Raw genomic sequence first — 15,262 nt, 5'->3', positions numbered from 1 at the left:
TGTGTAGAAAGAGAGAGAACTGCCCATGAGTGGTGCAGACGGTTAAGTGCTGGACTACTAACCAAAAGATGGGCAGTTCAAATCCACCCAGAGGCACCTTGTGATCTAGAAAGGCCTGGTGATCTACTTCCGAAATATCATAGCCATTTTTTCAACCCACTGAAAAAGTAGATTAGAGGTTACCAGGGCTGGAGGGATGGGGGAATGGGAGGTTATTGTTTAATGGACATAGAGTTTCTTTTGGGGGTGATAAAAAATTCTGGGAATCATGGTGATGATTACACAGCATTGTGAATATACTTACTACTACTGAATTTTGCCCTTAAAAATGGTGAAATGGTAAAAAAAAAAAAAAAACAACATAATTAATCCCATTAATTAAAATTATAAAAGAGAAGACTATTTTGTTTTGGATGTATACTTATGTGGTAAAACCAAAAACAAAGTAGCTAATAACTCTAACTATTTAGGATGGTGGGTCCTGCTGGAGAAGACAGGGGCTCATGGTGGGGAAGGGTCCTAGGTGGTCTTCTGGAGTTGTGGCGATGCTTGATTTCTGGACCTAAATGGTGGCAACATGGGTTGGCTTTCTGTTAATTTGTTAAAATGTACAACTTATTTTATATTCTTTTATATAGGAAAAAAAATACTCATTGGTTGGTCACCTTGGGAAGTTGCTAGAACCCCAACTCATTTCTCTAGAAGTTAATAAATAAAGGGAAAGAAGTGAGCCTTTATCCTGCCATATGAACTGTATTTCGGAGCAACCAAATAGGTGAAGAGGGAAAGTTCTTTTTTTGGGAATAAGTTTAGCTAATAAATGCAAACAAAATGATCGTATTAGAAAAATCACCATCTGTCGAGGAGAAAAATATCATGAAAATTGGACATTAACTTGCAGTAAAGGTGGCACAGCCACAGCTCTCTGGGCTCCTCTTCTTGTCCCAGACCCTGCATTCCCCCAGCCTCTGCCGGGAACACCTGGATTCTCTGCAGACCATAGTACCCCAGCCAGCCAGCAAGCCAGCCAGCCAAGCTCGGAGCAGGGTAACTGCCCCACTGGCCACACCTATAGGAAGTAGGGCTTGTTTCCATGTGATCTGCATGCTATTTCGTGTCCATCCACATGAATACTCCCAGAGTACTGTCAAATGGGGCACAGGCCCCCCTCAGCTGATCAGTGGTTGAGAGAGGCCTGAGGGGTGTGGGAATCACAGGGTCCTAGGGAAAGCTGGAGGGGTTCAGGGATCTGGAGCTGACGCAGGCCTGGGGCTCCCACCCTCATGCCACTCCTTACAGATCCTCATCACCAAGGCAGTCTGGGGGGCCCTCCGCACTCTTACATCCTTCAGGCAGAAATTCTGTGACTTGGTTTCTCTGTGTCAGGCTTGTCTTGGCCCTGTTTGGGGGAGCAGGGAAGCAGCAAGGAAGCCTGCTGTGATTTGCTACCCCAAGCCACCCCCTCTGGCCCTTCCAGGGGCATCTGAGCCCAGCCAGCTTTTCAGCTTACCAGGCCAACTGGCACGGAGGGAGGGGGTGCGCCAATATCCGGGCTATGCTGGGCTGGCAGAAGGGCCTGCCCAGCCAGTCAGGGCCATTGACAAGGGGGCTAGCGGGTGGGGGCGGAGGCAGGGATTCTGGCCCTGTGGGGTGGGGGAGGTGTCTCATCAGCGGTGCCCATCTGGGGCAAGGCCAAGTAGGGCAGGGGAGATGGCGGCCAGTCACCCAACGCCTGGACAGCAAGCGATGGCGGCGGCCTGGTGTCTGATGGAGCTGCTGATAGGGGCGACACCAGATACCCTGCTGTGGGTGGGACTGGGGGAGGCGACACAGGGGCAGGGAAGGCTGCCTTCAGATGTTTGTCAGAACCCAGAGTTTGAATGCCAGCTCAACCACAAAGACCTTGGCTGGATGTCCTAAGCCCCTCTGCAGCCTCAGCTTAAAAAAAGAAAAAAAAAAAAAAAAAGTTGCCATTGAGTCAATTCCAATTCATGACAACCCCACGTGTGTCAGAGTAGAACTGTGCTCCACGGGGTTTTCGATGGCTGATTTTTCAGAAGTAAATTGCCAGACCTTTCTTCTGAGGCCCCTCTGGGTGGACTTGAACCTCCAACCTTTTGATTAACAGCAGAGTGTGTTAACTGTTTGCACCATCTGGGGACTCAGCTTACCCATCTGAACATGGGGCGCTGTGAAGGAGAAGTGAGCTAATCAACATAAGGGCCTTAGCACAGTGCCTGGCACATGGTAAACACTCAAAAAATATCAGTTGTGATTATGGAAGTTGGGGCTGCTGAGGGCTCAACATGGATAACTAGGGTGGTGATGAGGAGCTAAATGCTGGACAGATACACAGACTGGTAGCTCCAGGGGGCAAGGGCCAAGCATGTTTCATTCACCACTGAATGAATGCCCAGCACCCAGCTCAGTACGGGGCACACAGTCGACACTCAATACGTATTTGTTGAATGAATGTATGAGAGCTAAACTATGAACCAGCAGCTGTGAAGACAATTTATTAATCAGAAGATGCTAAGGAAGAATCTGGGCTCAAACTCCAGGTCTACCCCTTCCTGGCTGTGCAACCCCAGCCAAGTCATTTCACCCCTGAGAACCTCAGCTTCCTCATCTATCAAGTGAGAATAATGATAATTAATAAATGCCTTCCTCATAAGCTTGTGGCAAGGTTCAATGCAAAAACTGATAATGGAAGTGGAGGAGGTGCTGTCAGCATCCCCCTACCAGGTGGGCACCCAGCGCCTAGCCTCTAGGGGTACTGGCTGCCAGTAGCTCACAGCCACTCCCTTCTCCTAAGAGCTGCTCTAGGTTAATGGGAGCTGCCCCACCTAGAGATGCCTGGGATTGTATCACAGTCAATGGCCACCTTGCCACTGGGGAAGGCCTGGCCCTTGCCTCAGGGAAGGACCACCCTGTGAGGCTTGCTGTTGATGCTCTAGAACTCTCCATAGGATCAGACTAGAGCTAGACTTCAGCTGGAAGCATACCTTTTCCCTAGCTCCTTCCCCACCCTCCAGGGCTCCCTCACTCCCTTCTCCTGGGAGCAAACCTGCAATATATTACTTGCCCAGGAATCTGTCTCCAGATTTGCTTCTAGGGAAGTCAGCCCAGGACAGGAAGTATTTTGTAAACCATGAAGGGCCGTGCTCCACTATGGGATTGTTTTATTTTTCAGGAAACACCGGAGAGGAGCTGACAGGAAGCAGTGTAAGAGGAGGAGGAGGTCTGCTCTGTGGGGAAGGGTGAGGGGCAGGGAAGGGGCAGAGGCATGTTGCCCTGCCCCAACGCCATCCCTGCCCTCATGGAACTCATGGCCAGTAGGATAGATAGACAAGAAACTAAAGACTATAATGTCAGGAGTAGATAAGTACTACGAAGGAAAATGAAGGAGGATCAGGGAACGGAGAATGAGCGGCAATGTTAGATGAAGGGGTTTGGGGAAGGCCTCTCTCTCTGAGGGAGTGAATGAATGGAGACATGAACATCATGTAGATCTGTGGGGGCGGGGAGTACACAGAGGCCTAATGAGGTAGGCAAAGGGGGACACTTGTCCCTGGATGCAAGTCCAAGAGAGCACCAGACGAGGCGTGGAATGACATTCCGAGGCAGCACAAATATGAAAGGCTCCTGACTGAGGCAGCGGGACAAGAGGGGGTGAGGTGTTTCTGTTGATGTGTCACTGCTATCAATGTCTATTCATCTTGAAATTGGGGGGGGGGGTGCAACTTAGAGACTGCCCCTGGGCACTTGAACTGGGGGGGAGCACAATTTAAAGATTGCCTCTGGGCACTCGTTACTCATTAAGCCCCTGGAAGTGCATTCCAGGCATAGGGAACAGCAGTGCAAAGTCCCTGAGGCAGGAGGGTGTTTGATATGACCAAGAAATGGCCTAGAGACCAGTGAGGCTGGAGGGGCCAGAGATGAGGTCAGAGGTATTAGGCAGCCAGATCATTGAGGGCTTCATAGGCTGTTATAGGACTTTGAGTTTTATTCTGCAGGAGAGGAGAGTCACTGAAGAGTTTTGAGCAGAGAAGGGACGTGATCTGATTTAGATTTTAAAAGGATTTCTTTGGCTACTAGGGCAGGAATGGCAGAGGAGAGGAGGCACCAGGTAGAGGCTGTTGTAACAATCAGAATAGCGATAGTAGAGGCTTAGAAGGAAGGGCGGCAGAGGTAGTGGTAAGTGGTCAGATTCTAGGTATATTTTGAAGGTAGGGCTGAGAGGATTTACTGATGACTGGATGAGGACGTATCAAAAGACAGATGAATCCAACTACCAATTTACAGAGGGGTCAGAGGAATATGTTAAACTACACCACGGGCATGCAGTCAACAAAATCTAGACTCTGGGAAATTCTACAGGATGAATAACCTGGTTTCTCCAATAGCTAAATTGCAAAGGAAAAAGAAAAAGAGGGAGAGGAAAACTATGAATTAAAAGAGACTAAGGCAGTATGCTCCCACTTATAAGAAAGTATCTAGACTAGGCAAATGCAGAGACAGAGAGTAAACTAGTGGTTACCAAGGGCTGGGGGGGTGGGAGGCGGTGGGAATGGGGAGTTACTGTTTAATGGGTACAGAGTTTCTGTTGGGGGTGATTAAAAAAAAGTTCTGGAAATAAATAGTGGTGATGTCACACAACATTGTGAATATAAATAATGCCATTGAATTGTATATTTAAAAATGGTTACAATGGTAATTTTTATGTTATATATATTTACCACAATAATACAAATTTTAAAAAGAGACTAAGACATATCAACCAATCACATTGTGTGAACCTTATTTGGATCTTGATTCAAACAAACCTTTTTTTTTTTAATTAAAAAAAAAAGACATGCTTGAGACAATTGGAACTGTGAATACTGAGTAGATATTTAATTATATAAAGGAATTATTACTTCTTAGGTGTAATAAAAAATGAGCCCTGGTGGCGCAGTGGTTAAGCGCTTGGCTGCTAATCAAAAGGTCGGCAGTTTAAACCCACCAGCCGCTCAGTGGAAGAAAGATGTGGCAGTCTGCTCTCATAAAGAAACCGTATGGGGCAGTTCTACTCTGTCCCATAGGATCGCTATGAGTCAGATCAACTCAGTGGCAACAGGTGCTTTTAGGTATAATAATGGTATTGTGATTACTTTACAAAAAGCTCTTATCCTGATATATTTATGAGTAAACTGATGTCTGGGATTTGCTTTAAATTACTAGTTAGTCAGTGGGGTAGAAATGAAACAAGACTGGTCATGAGTTGATAATTGTTGAAGCTAGGTGATAGATACATGGTGGTTCATTAAGCTATTCTGTTTTTGCAAATACTTAGATTTTAAACAATAAAAAGTTTAAAAGTAAAAGACAGAAGAGAAAACTGAGTCCAAGGGAAGGAGCTGAATAGCCCAAGGCCCCTTTGTGAGTTCATGTCAGGGCCAGGACCTCTCCCTGGACCTCCTGACCCCGACCCCAGCCCCGTGCCCTGCCCTGCCCCTTCTCCTCTGGCAGCTGGGTCAAGGCTGGACCCCAGCAGGTCAGGGTTGTGTGTGGCCCTGGGGAGGCCCAGCTGGGGCAGAGGAGGCGTGGACAAGTTCAGCGAGGGAAGTGGTTTAAAAAGCCCAGGTATCAGCAATCCAGACTTGCTGCCCCATCAGCCTCATCTCCCACTTCCTCCCCTCATGTTCCTGGACTGGTTTCCTGCCTGCCCCTCGACCCACCTCTCATGTTCCAGCCTCTGCATCTTTGTCCCTGGGGTCACTCTGCCTGGAATGCCCACCTTCTGCCTCTCTGAATCTGACCATCCCTCCCTTCTAGAGCTACCTCCTGAGTAAGATCTTCCATGAGCACCCTAGTCTTCGGGCACCTCCAATCTCTAAGAGACACATCACCCCCACTCCTTAACAAGAGACACTATGACATAGAGGTTGAGAACACAGCCCCTGGATCCAGACTGCATGGATGTGAACCCTGGCTCCCGTCTCCCCACAGTCAGCTGGGCCCAGTTTCCAGTGGGTCTTCTCTCTCCAGCCCATCTGTCCAGTTCCCTTCTTCCCATCCATTCCTGATGGTGGACACTGGTGGACATGGTGAGACTTCACCCAGGTTTCGCTTCAAGGAAGGACCTGTTGCCCCCACTTCTGGGGGTGCTTGAGACACCTTCAGCTGGCACCTCCTTCCGGGGTTGCCCCAGCTGCAGAGTCGCCTGCCCGTGGTCATGACATCCTGGGGCAGCCCACACCCAGTGCTTGATGGATCCAAAACCAAACTAATCCAGTTGCCATTGAGTTGATTCACACTCATCGCTATCCCACGTGTGTCAGAGCAGAACTATGTTCCATAGGATTCTCTATGGCTGATTTTTCAGAAAGCCAGGCCTTTCTTCTGAGGCACCTCTGGGTGGACTCAAACCTCCAAATTTTCGGTTAGCAGCTGAGCACATTAACCATTTGCACCACCACCCAAGGACTCCCACCTGATGGGTGATGGTAGGGTCTAAACGTTTGACCATTCCAAGCAAATCAGCACAACTCTGAAGGGCCACTCTAGCTCCAGAGGGCCCTGTGGGGCTTACTGAGGGTGCTGCTGGGACTGCCTTGGGGCTTCACTTCTCCTTTTCCCAATCCTGCTTCCATCCCTGCTTACCACAAGTGACGCTCTGGGGACCATCTTCTCCTGTGCACGAATCCCTGCCTCCCTTGAAGTCTACCTCCTGACCCTGACCCCAAACTGCCCCACCAGTCCCCAGCTACAGCCCTCCCCTTCCTGCCTGTCCACTATAACCCTGCTGGAAGCCAACCACAAAGTGCCCACGGCTGGTGGATCTAACGATGGCTAATGGGTTTTCTTCATCCTTACTGGCTTTCCAGTACACTCTAAATTTTCCACAACAAACACGTATTACTTTAATAAGAAGAAAAAAAGTAAAAGCTTTTTTTCTCTTTAAAAAAAATGTAAAACCAAGCCAAGCCCAGCTTGGCATGGCCACTCCTCCCCAACTCCCTCCCCACCTACTTCCCCAGGATGAGTGAAGCCCCCCACCCCAGTGTCCTCCCCTGTCCTTTCTATGCTTCAAGGCCCATAGCCAGTTTCATTTCTCCAGCGTAGGCTAGGGGATTACATGTAAATATTTCTGAATGGTTTCCTCATCTCCTATTGAGAGAAACCAAAACCCATTGCCATGGAGTCAATTCCGACTCACAGCGACCCTACAGGACAGAATAGAACTGCCCCATAGGGTTTCCAAGTAACGACTGGTGGATTCAAACTGACGACCTTTTGGTTAGCAGCAGAGCTCTTAACTACTGCACCACCAGGGAGAAGAAGAATGATAAATATGCCCTGAGATTGGTGAAGAGAGAAAGTATATGATGGGACCAATCTTCACTCATTCATTTATTCCCCAACGTACTGCAGACACTGAGAACAGCACACAGACCCTACCCTCAAGGACTTCACAGCCTAGTGGGGGGAGACAACAATCAAAAGGCTGAGAGGATACTGTGTGAGCTGAGGGGGCCCCAGGAGAGGTGATCAAGGTGCAGGGAAGGGGGTTCTTTGGCAGGGCTCCCAGCCAAGCCAAGGAAGCTTCTGGCAGGAAAGACATTTCAGTGGACCCCTGAAGGTGAGGCATATGGGGAGGGAGGAGGAGGGAGAGTGTTCTAAGCAGGGGGACAGCCTGCGCTAAGGTGAGTGAGGCATGACTTATTTGAGGAACTGAAAGGAGTTTGAAGCAGCTGGAGGGCAAAGGGAGGGTGAGAGGGAGAGGAAGCCTAGGCTGGGGAGGGTGGCAGGGCCACATTAGGGAGACTGCACTTTCTCCTCAGGGCAATGGGGAGCCACTGCAGGATGCAGAGCAACAGAGTGGCAGAATCGGGTGTGCATCTTAGAAACATCACTCTGCCTGCCACACAGTAGGTGCTCAGGGGGAGCCATTGATGTGGGTGTTATTATTCTGAGCATCCACAAACATCACACTACCATACATGGACTTTAGCTATCGAGTCCCTGAATCCCGTATCTCCATGGAGACAGCAAGTCCCCTGCAGCTAGGTCTACAGCCCCCTTGCTCTTGAATTAGGGAATATAGGTTATCGACTCTGGAGCCTAAATTTAAATCCGAGCTCCTCGGCTTTCCAACTGTGTGACCTTGGACAGATAATTCTCAGGGCCTCAGTTTCCTCATCTATAAAATAGGGATAATAATAGTACCTACCTCATTGGGCTACTGGGAGGATTAAATGAGTTAATACACGTAAAGTAGTTAGAACAGGACCTGGCACATGGCAAATGCTGTGTAATGTTAGTTATTATTATTACTGCCTTTCTCCCCCAGCGCCTCCAAGCCAAGCCAGCTGCAGGCATTAACTAACACACCTTCCACTTGCCTCTCTCTACAGGCAAGTGGAGGATGCACTTACAGGCACAGTCCTCCATTACTAGGGGCCAGGACAGAGCCAGAGATGAGGGGCCTCTGGGCTCGATGACAACCCAATGCTCTGACCCCAGTCTGCTGCCCCAACGCCTCCTCCCTCACTCCCTCAAGTTCAGTGGAAAGAGTTCTGGACTTGGAGCCCGGACCTCAGTGCAGTCTCTGACTCTGCTGCTGACCCTGTCTGGGCCGCAGTCTCCTCCTCTGTAAGACCAGGACAAGAGCATCTTGCAGATGTCTTATCAGGCAGGGCTGTCACAGGAACAAGGCTGGGAAGGGGTTCTGCAAATGTCAATGTCCTTCACAAACACAGGCTTTGTGGCTCAGCCAGAACCCTTGGTGGCAGCCCCTTCCTCTGGCCTGGGTTTGCTCATCCATGCAATGGAGTCATGAGACTTGCTCACAGCTTGCTATGAGGACCCCAGAGGCTGAGAATGGCCAGGCTTGGGCCTTCCCAGCCTCCCTGATGCTCACTTGGATTTTCCTAAGGGTTAGGACAGAAGGTAGAGGCACCAGAGAGCCAGACCTTCCTACTCAGGCCTTCTACCAAGCCTGCATCAAGCCAGGGCTCTCAAACAGGGGACCAGCAAGACCCTCTGGAGCCAGCGGGACTGCGGCGTGTATCTCCAAATGACTGAGCCACCTTCCACCCCACCCCTATCCATTCCAGGTCTAGGAAGGGCCTAAACAGAACAGTCTGTTTTTGGTGGCTCTTTGGTCCTGGGGAACATAAGGAAAACCCAGGAGGGCTCCTTCAGGTTTCCTTCCTTCAGGTTCCTACCATTTCCCAGAGTTCAAGTTCATTTATTCACTCATTCATTCATTCCACAAACATCTACTTGGTGCCAGACCCTGGTCAGGTGCAAGGGTGGTGACAGGGATGAATCAGACAGATTCCTACCCTGAAGGCACCTGCAGTCTAGAGGGTGACAGACAAGACATAAATAACCAAGCCACAGGGCAGGCTGGGTCAGAGAACACGGGGCAGGAGGCAAGCATTTCACCTGGGGTATCGGGGAAGCTTCCTGGTAGGTGGCTTGTGAGTGGTGATTTGGACATGTGATGGGAAGGCCAGGTGGATAGGGACAGAACCTCCAAAATCATTAATAGACAGTTCCGTTTGCATCCCTGCGACACCAGCAGCCCGGGCAATGTGGGTTATTTATGATTTTGCCCAGAGAAAAGCAGCCACATGTGTCACTGCACGTGGGGTGCAAAGCTGGGCTGTGGTAGGTGGGGAGCAGCTGGGGTTTAAAGCTGGCTGTGGCCAAGCTGGCTGTGCCCCCCACCCCTGATGACCCTTTAATTCTTTCAATGGCATCTTGTAAGGCAAAAAATAAGGAGAGATGGCTCCAACAAGCAGCAAGGGTCTGGGCAGTGCCAGGCAGATCATCTATTCTGCTGTATCTGTGGGCCTTTTAGCATCACCTCCTTCTCAGCCTCCCTCCCCCCATATCAGCTGTGGGGGAAGGGGTAGGGGAACAGAAGGAAATACCTTTAATCACAAACCAGACAGGAAGCATCTGCTGCTGTGTTTCTCCCCAGCCCACTCTGATCCATAAATAGCCTACGCAAGAAGCTGGCACCAGCCCACCCCCCTCAGCCGGTTTCCGAAAGCCCCAAGCCAGACACTGGGATCACCGGCGCCCATTCCCCAGCTTCCCAAGCAACCTATTGCCTGCACTTTCCCCAGGGTAAAGGCCTCCACTGCCAGCTGCCAACCCCCACTCTCAAGGAGCCCAGCGCAGGGCATCCTGGCACTGCCTGAGTGATGCCAGCGACCCTCGGCGCCTGCAAAGCACCTCCGGCCACGCGCCCACTTCTATTCAGGTAAATGCCCAACCCTCCCCAGGCTCTGGCCTGTTGCCCTGACCGCAAATACACACTCCCGGGCTGGACCCCTAGATAGCCCATCCAAAGAAGAGACCCCCTACCTGTGGGCAGGAGCGCCAGGCACCATCGGCGGCGCCACGGGCCGAAGCGGGGCGTCTCGGGCCCGGCCTCAAGCCCTTAGACTTCCCGGGGGAGGAGAAGGCTGGCGCAGACGCCGCCACCGCGTCTCTCCCAGATCTCTCCCGGGCTGCGGGAAGGAGGAAGGTCAGATCTGAGGAGCAGCAGGAGGGGGAGGCTGAAAAGGAGGCGTGCACAGATGAGCGCAGATTAGAGAGGCATTTTTAGCGAGCCAATGGCTGCGCGGGGCACGGCGGCGCGGTGCCTGCGCAGGTGGAAGCTCCGCGACTGCTGAGGAGGCAGTAACCGGCTTAGCCAGTGCCCTGGGTACCCCCCAACCCGCTCGCCCGCTCCCCCAGCTCCCCAGCCTGGGCTCCCTCCTTCCGGGGGTGCTCCCGACCGAGGGAGGGGGGCTCTGCATGCGGCGGGTGCAGGGAGCATCTCCCGCCCTTGCGCCCTTCTCCTCCCCAGACCGTCTGAAGGCGCACTCTGGGCCCAGGGGTGCCGCTCCCCTCCCCTCTTTGCTCTTTCTTCACTTTCTTGGCCTTTCCTCCGGCTCTGTAGGTTTCTGGCCTCTCCTAATTCCTGTGTCTCCTCGTCTCCTGGTATGTGCGGGTGCTTATGGATATGCGCGTATGGTGGGTATGTTTCGTGTTTGGCGGGGAGGAGAGCCCTCTGCAGAGACGCCCTCCACCACCACCACTCCACCCAACCCCCGCCAGCTTCGCCCGGAAGTGCCCTGTTGAACCCATGGGACAGAGTCACTAACCCTTGTGCCCTAGTTCCAGCTGGACCTGCTGTCGCCAAGGCAGACTCCACGCCATCTCCTTGGGGCTCTCTGAGGGGGCTGTGGCCTAAAAAGCGACCCCCCAACGGTCTTCATTCTTCCTGCCTTGAACCCTGAGTGCTTCTGGAGCCCAGGCACTGCAGAGGGGAGTGGGCTGCGTTCTTCACTGCAGAGAGAGGTGCAGGGGGTTGATGACCCATTTAGCACTGATCTATGGAAGGCATACTATGTGCCAGTCATTGATGAGGAGTTGGACTACAGCAAAGTATAAAACAGACCTAATCTCTGCCCTTGGGTAGTTCATGTTTGTGAGGGAAGACAGATATTAAATAAAATAAATAGTATATAAACCAAACCCTTTGCCATCGAGTTGATTCCTACTCATACCAACCCTATAGAATGTATTTTAAAGTGATATGCATGAAGTAGAAAAATAAAGGTAGAGAAAAGGAAAGAAAGTGAGAGTAGTCAGGGCCAGATTGGGTCCCAGCCTTTTACGGGGAAAGGCTGAATTTTGAGTTTGAATGTAAGCCCCTCAGGTAGGCATGCAGACTCTAGTTTGCCACAGACTGTACCACTCCCTATTACTTCACCTGGGCTGGTCACATATATTTATACTTCTTGCCCTCCCTCTCCACCCACTGGTGCCAGAGGCACATTCATGCCTTTAGTGACCCATTCAATAAGAATGATCTGAGCACCAACTGCATATTAGGTATTAGAGCCTGAGAAACTCAATACCTAGTCAGGGTGGCCAGATGCCAGCACCCACACCAAAGCTGAACAGGACAGCCAAGTGAGTGGACAATGTAGAGAAGGTTTGAGGGCTCTGCTTTCGGGCCGTTCAGAGGAAGGCTTCCTGGAGGAGGCAGCATTCTGACTGGGTGCTGAATGATAGCTGGCATTCTGATGAGCCAGGTGGGCCAGAAGGCAGAGGAATTTCAGGGAAAATCCAACAGCCAGGGGACGTTTGGCAGGAGGCTGAGGCTGGGGTCCTGGAGCATTTCTGGACATACTCTGTGCAAGCGGTGTAGGGATAGCACAAAGCAAACCCCCACCCCCCCAAGCAGCTCCTGGCCCCAGCTACCTTTACCTCAACCTGGAATTTCCATTGGCCCCAGAAGGAGGTGTGATGAGCATGTGGGGGAAAAAGAATAGACTTCACTCAGTTGCTTGCTTGCTAGGTGAAGATAGGCATGTTACTTAATCCCTCTGAGGTTCAGCCGCCTCGTCTTAATTATTGTATGAGAAGTTACTTAATTTGTCTGTGACTTAGTTCCCTCATTTGGAAAATGGGCATGGCAACAGCACCTACCTCATAGGCTGTATGAGGATTACACGAGAAAATCCAGGCAAACCACTTAGCATATAAGTGCTCATTTAATCTTGTTGTATTTATTATTATGATTATTATTATTAGGATAATGGTACTTGCCTCCTAGGGTTGTTGGAATTAGACAAAGAATGTAAGGTTCATAGCATAGTGCCTGGAACATAGTAGGCATGCAATAAATGGTATCTATTATTATTATCAATAACTACATGCAGTCCCCCCAAATCGCTCCCCTTTTGCTCTACCACAGTGCTGTGAAATTCCCCTCAGTAGATAGAACTTTCCTAATATGAAGAGACTAATTCCCCAAGAAACGAAGTGTAATCTAGGATGGATACTAGACTAAAATTTCTGCCCTTCCCCTACTAATACATTACCCTGGACTAGGGTGTCATCAGGGGTTTTGATGTAGATGGAATGAGCCCAGGACTGATAGGTTTTGAAGAGACAGTGAGCCCAGACACAGGACGGACACTGGCTGATAGAGGACACTCAGTGTCCCTTGGCAGCCATGCATTTGGTGGAGGATGGCAAGAATGGGAAGGGGACAGTCAAAGGGGATAGGGCAAAGAGAGGGCAAAGAGACGGCAGAGGCTCTGAAGATAGACTTCTGCCTTCCCACAGCTGGAATTGTGTGGAGAGCAATGGAGGGGCGAACCTGATAAGGCAGATGATGGAGAAAGAGTGGGCAGGGTAGGGACAGGGTGTGGGAGAAGCCAAACTTGGTTTACTCCATTTGAAGTTGAGTCATGGCGGAGGTTGAATTAAGACCTTAGCAGCCCCAAGCCGTAGACCCGCCCCCCTACACACACACACACACACACACACACACACACACACACACACACCTGCCCACATGTAATCCAAAATAAAATGTTATTTTAGAAATTGACAGAACTTCCATGCTTCCTAAAATTAAACTAGCTTCCTTCTAGATTTTCTGATTGTGAAACTTATGTTCATCAAAACTAAACTCTCTCTCTTTCATTGTTTGGTGCCCCTTCCCAGAGAATACGCCTTTCTCCTTTGCACAGCACTTTTCCCTTTTCAAAGAGCTTTTCACATCTCTTATCTCCCCGATAACTCACTTTTCTCGGTCCCATTAGGATTTGACTCATCTCAGGTTCCAAGCCATCCCTTAGTTAGAAGCCTCCTCCATTAGACCCTCTGCCCTACACAGAGCAAGGACACAGGTAACGCCCTCCCCAGAAGAGTTTTCAAATGCAGATAAGACACAAAGAACATGTAGAGAGGATGACAGACTAGCACTGAACAAGTGTGTGAAATAAATCAATGAATGAATGAATAATATATGGGTAATTAATAGTGTATGTTTTTAGCCTGGAGAGACAGAGGGTGATGGGGAGGCTTTGGATTCCCTTTTGTTCCACCCAACATGGAGGGCCTCAAGGAGGAGGTGAGGTTTCAAGGAGTTTCTTTATTCTCACCACATCTCAGTTGGAAAGGGAGGCCAGGATTATGTTCCAGTTTTGGCAGAACAGAAAACTCTGAAGCCCAGAGAAGGAAAGTGACTCATTCAAGGTCACACAGCACATCAGTGACATCTGGGGCTAAAAACAGATCTCCTGACTTCTGGTCTGGTGCTACCATCACCCAATTCCTCTATCTCCCCCCAGACCTGCACAGAAGTGGGGCAGGGATGAGTGGGAAAACTATTAGCCTGGTAACCCCACGGTGTTTCATTTTCTGAGCTGCCCACCAGTGGCATATACAGAGGTGAGCAGGACACTCCAGGAGACAAAAGCACTTTAAAAACAGCTTCACAGCCCTTTCTGCCCTCTCCCTATCCTCCCACCAGCTGGCTTCACGCTTGCAAATTGGGTTCCATCACCTGCCTGGTGGAGCAGAGGCTGTTGTCAGCTCTGCCCTGAATCCAGAGAGCGGAATGTCAGGAGTCTTGGAATTGTGGCTTTCTCTGTCCATGACTCATGCCAGAGGTTAAAACCACCCTGAAGACTTATTGCTTTGACAAGCCCCTCAGTCTGAGCAGGTGTCCAAAGGTTTGGACCAAGTCCTATCCTGCCCTGGCGAGAGGTTCACCTCAGGGCATACACAGACTATGGCAAACAGAGCACGTTCTCGGGACCAGGCACTGTTCTAAGAACTTTACACATATAAATTATGAGGGCAGGTATGATTATTAGCCCCATTTTACAGATAGAAACTGAGGTCCAGGGACTTAGGTGACTTGCCTAACATCACAGTTGGTAACTGCTGGAGCCAGGATTCAAACCCAGGCAGCCTGGTTCCAAAAACCATGATCTTAATCACAGCTAGGAATGAAGCAAGTATTTACCGAGGCTCTTACTGTGCAAAGGAAGATTTTACATACATGATCTCATTTAGGTACTATTATCCCCACCTTACAGATGAGAAGACTGAGGCTCAGTGGGTCACTTGGTGAGGCTCCTCTTAAAATACAATAAAACCTACGAAAGCCAGAACCTGTATAAGGCGGAAACCTGTCAGAGAAGGAAAACTCAAATATTTTCCACTAATAGCGATAGAAAAGTGAAGACTGCACCCAGTCAAAGGCAGAAAACTTTCAAGACCTGGAGAAACAAGGCAGTCTCGTCGCTCCGGCTCTCACAGGTTTCACTGTGTAAAAGCACAATTTGAGATTGTCCTTGGAGTAGTCTCTGAGGAACAGGCTGCTGTAGCCAGAACACCATTGCCACCTAGTGGTGGTATACCTTAAATGCAGGCAGACTACCCGAGCAGACGCTGGCTCTCTAGCACA

The 15,262-nt window shown here is 50.1% G+C and overlaps 1 protein-coding gene across 1 annotated transcript in view; it reads right to left on the bottom strand.

Moving 5' to 3' along the window:
- Positions 1–10,559, bottom strand: part of PACSIN1 (protein kinase C and casein kinase substrate in neurons 1) — a 57,956-nt gene extending 47,397 nt beyond the window's left edge. Inside the window, exon 1 of the mRNA XM_004389831.2 lies at positions 10,366–10,559. The gene's annotated coding sequence lies outside the window, so the exon portion shown is untranslated. The remainder of the gene's footprint in view (positions 1–10,365) is intronic.
- Between the last annotated feature and the right edge of the window lie 4,703 nt (positions 10,560–15,262).

This window comes from Trichechus manatus, unplaced genomic scaffold, assembly GCF_000243295.1.
Source record: "Trichechus manatus latirostris isolate Lorelei unplaced genomic scaffold, TriManLat1.0 scaffold00261, whole genome shotgun sequence".
Classification (NCBI taxonomy): domain Eukaryota; kingdom Metazoa; phylum Chordata; class Mammalia; order Sirenia; family Trichechidae; genus Trichechus; species Trichechus manatus.
Note: the sequence above shows the minus strand (reverse complement) of the source record. Positions and strands in the feature narration are given on the sequence as shown.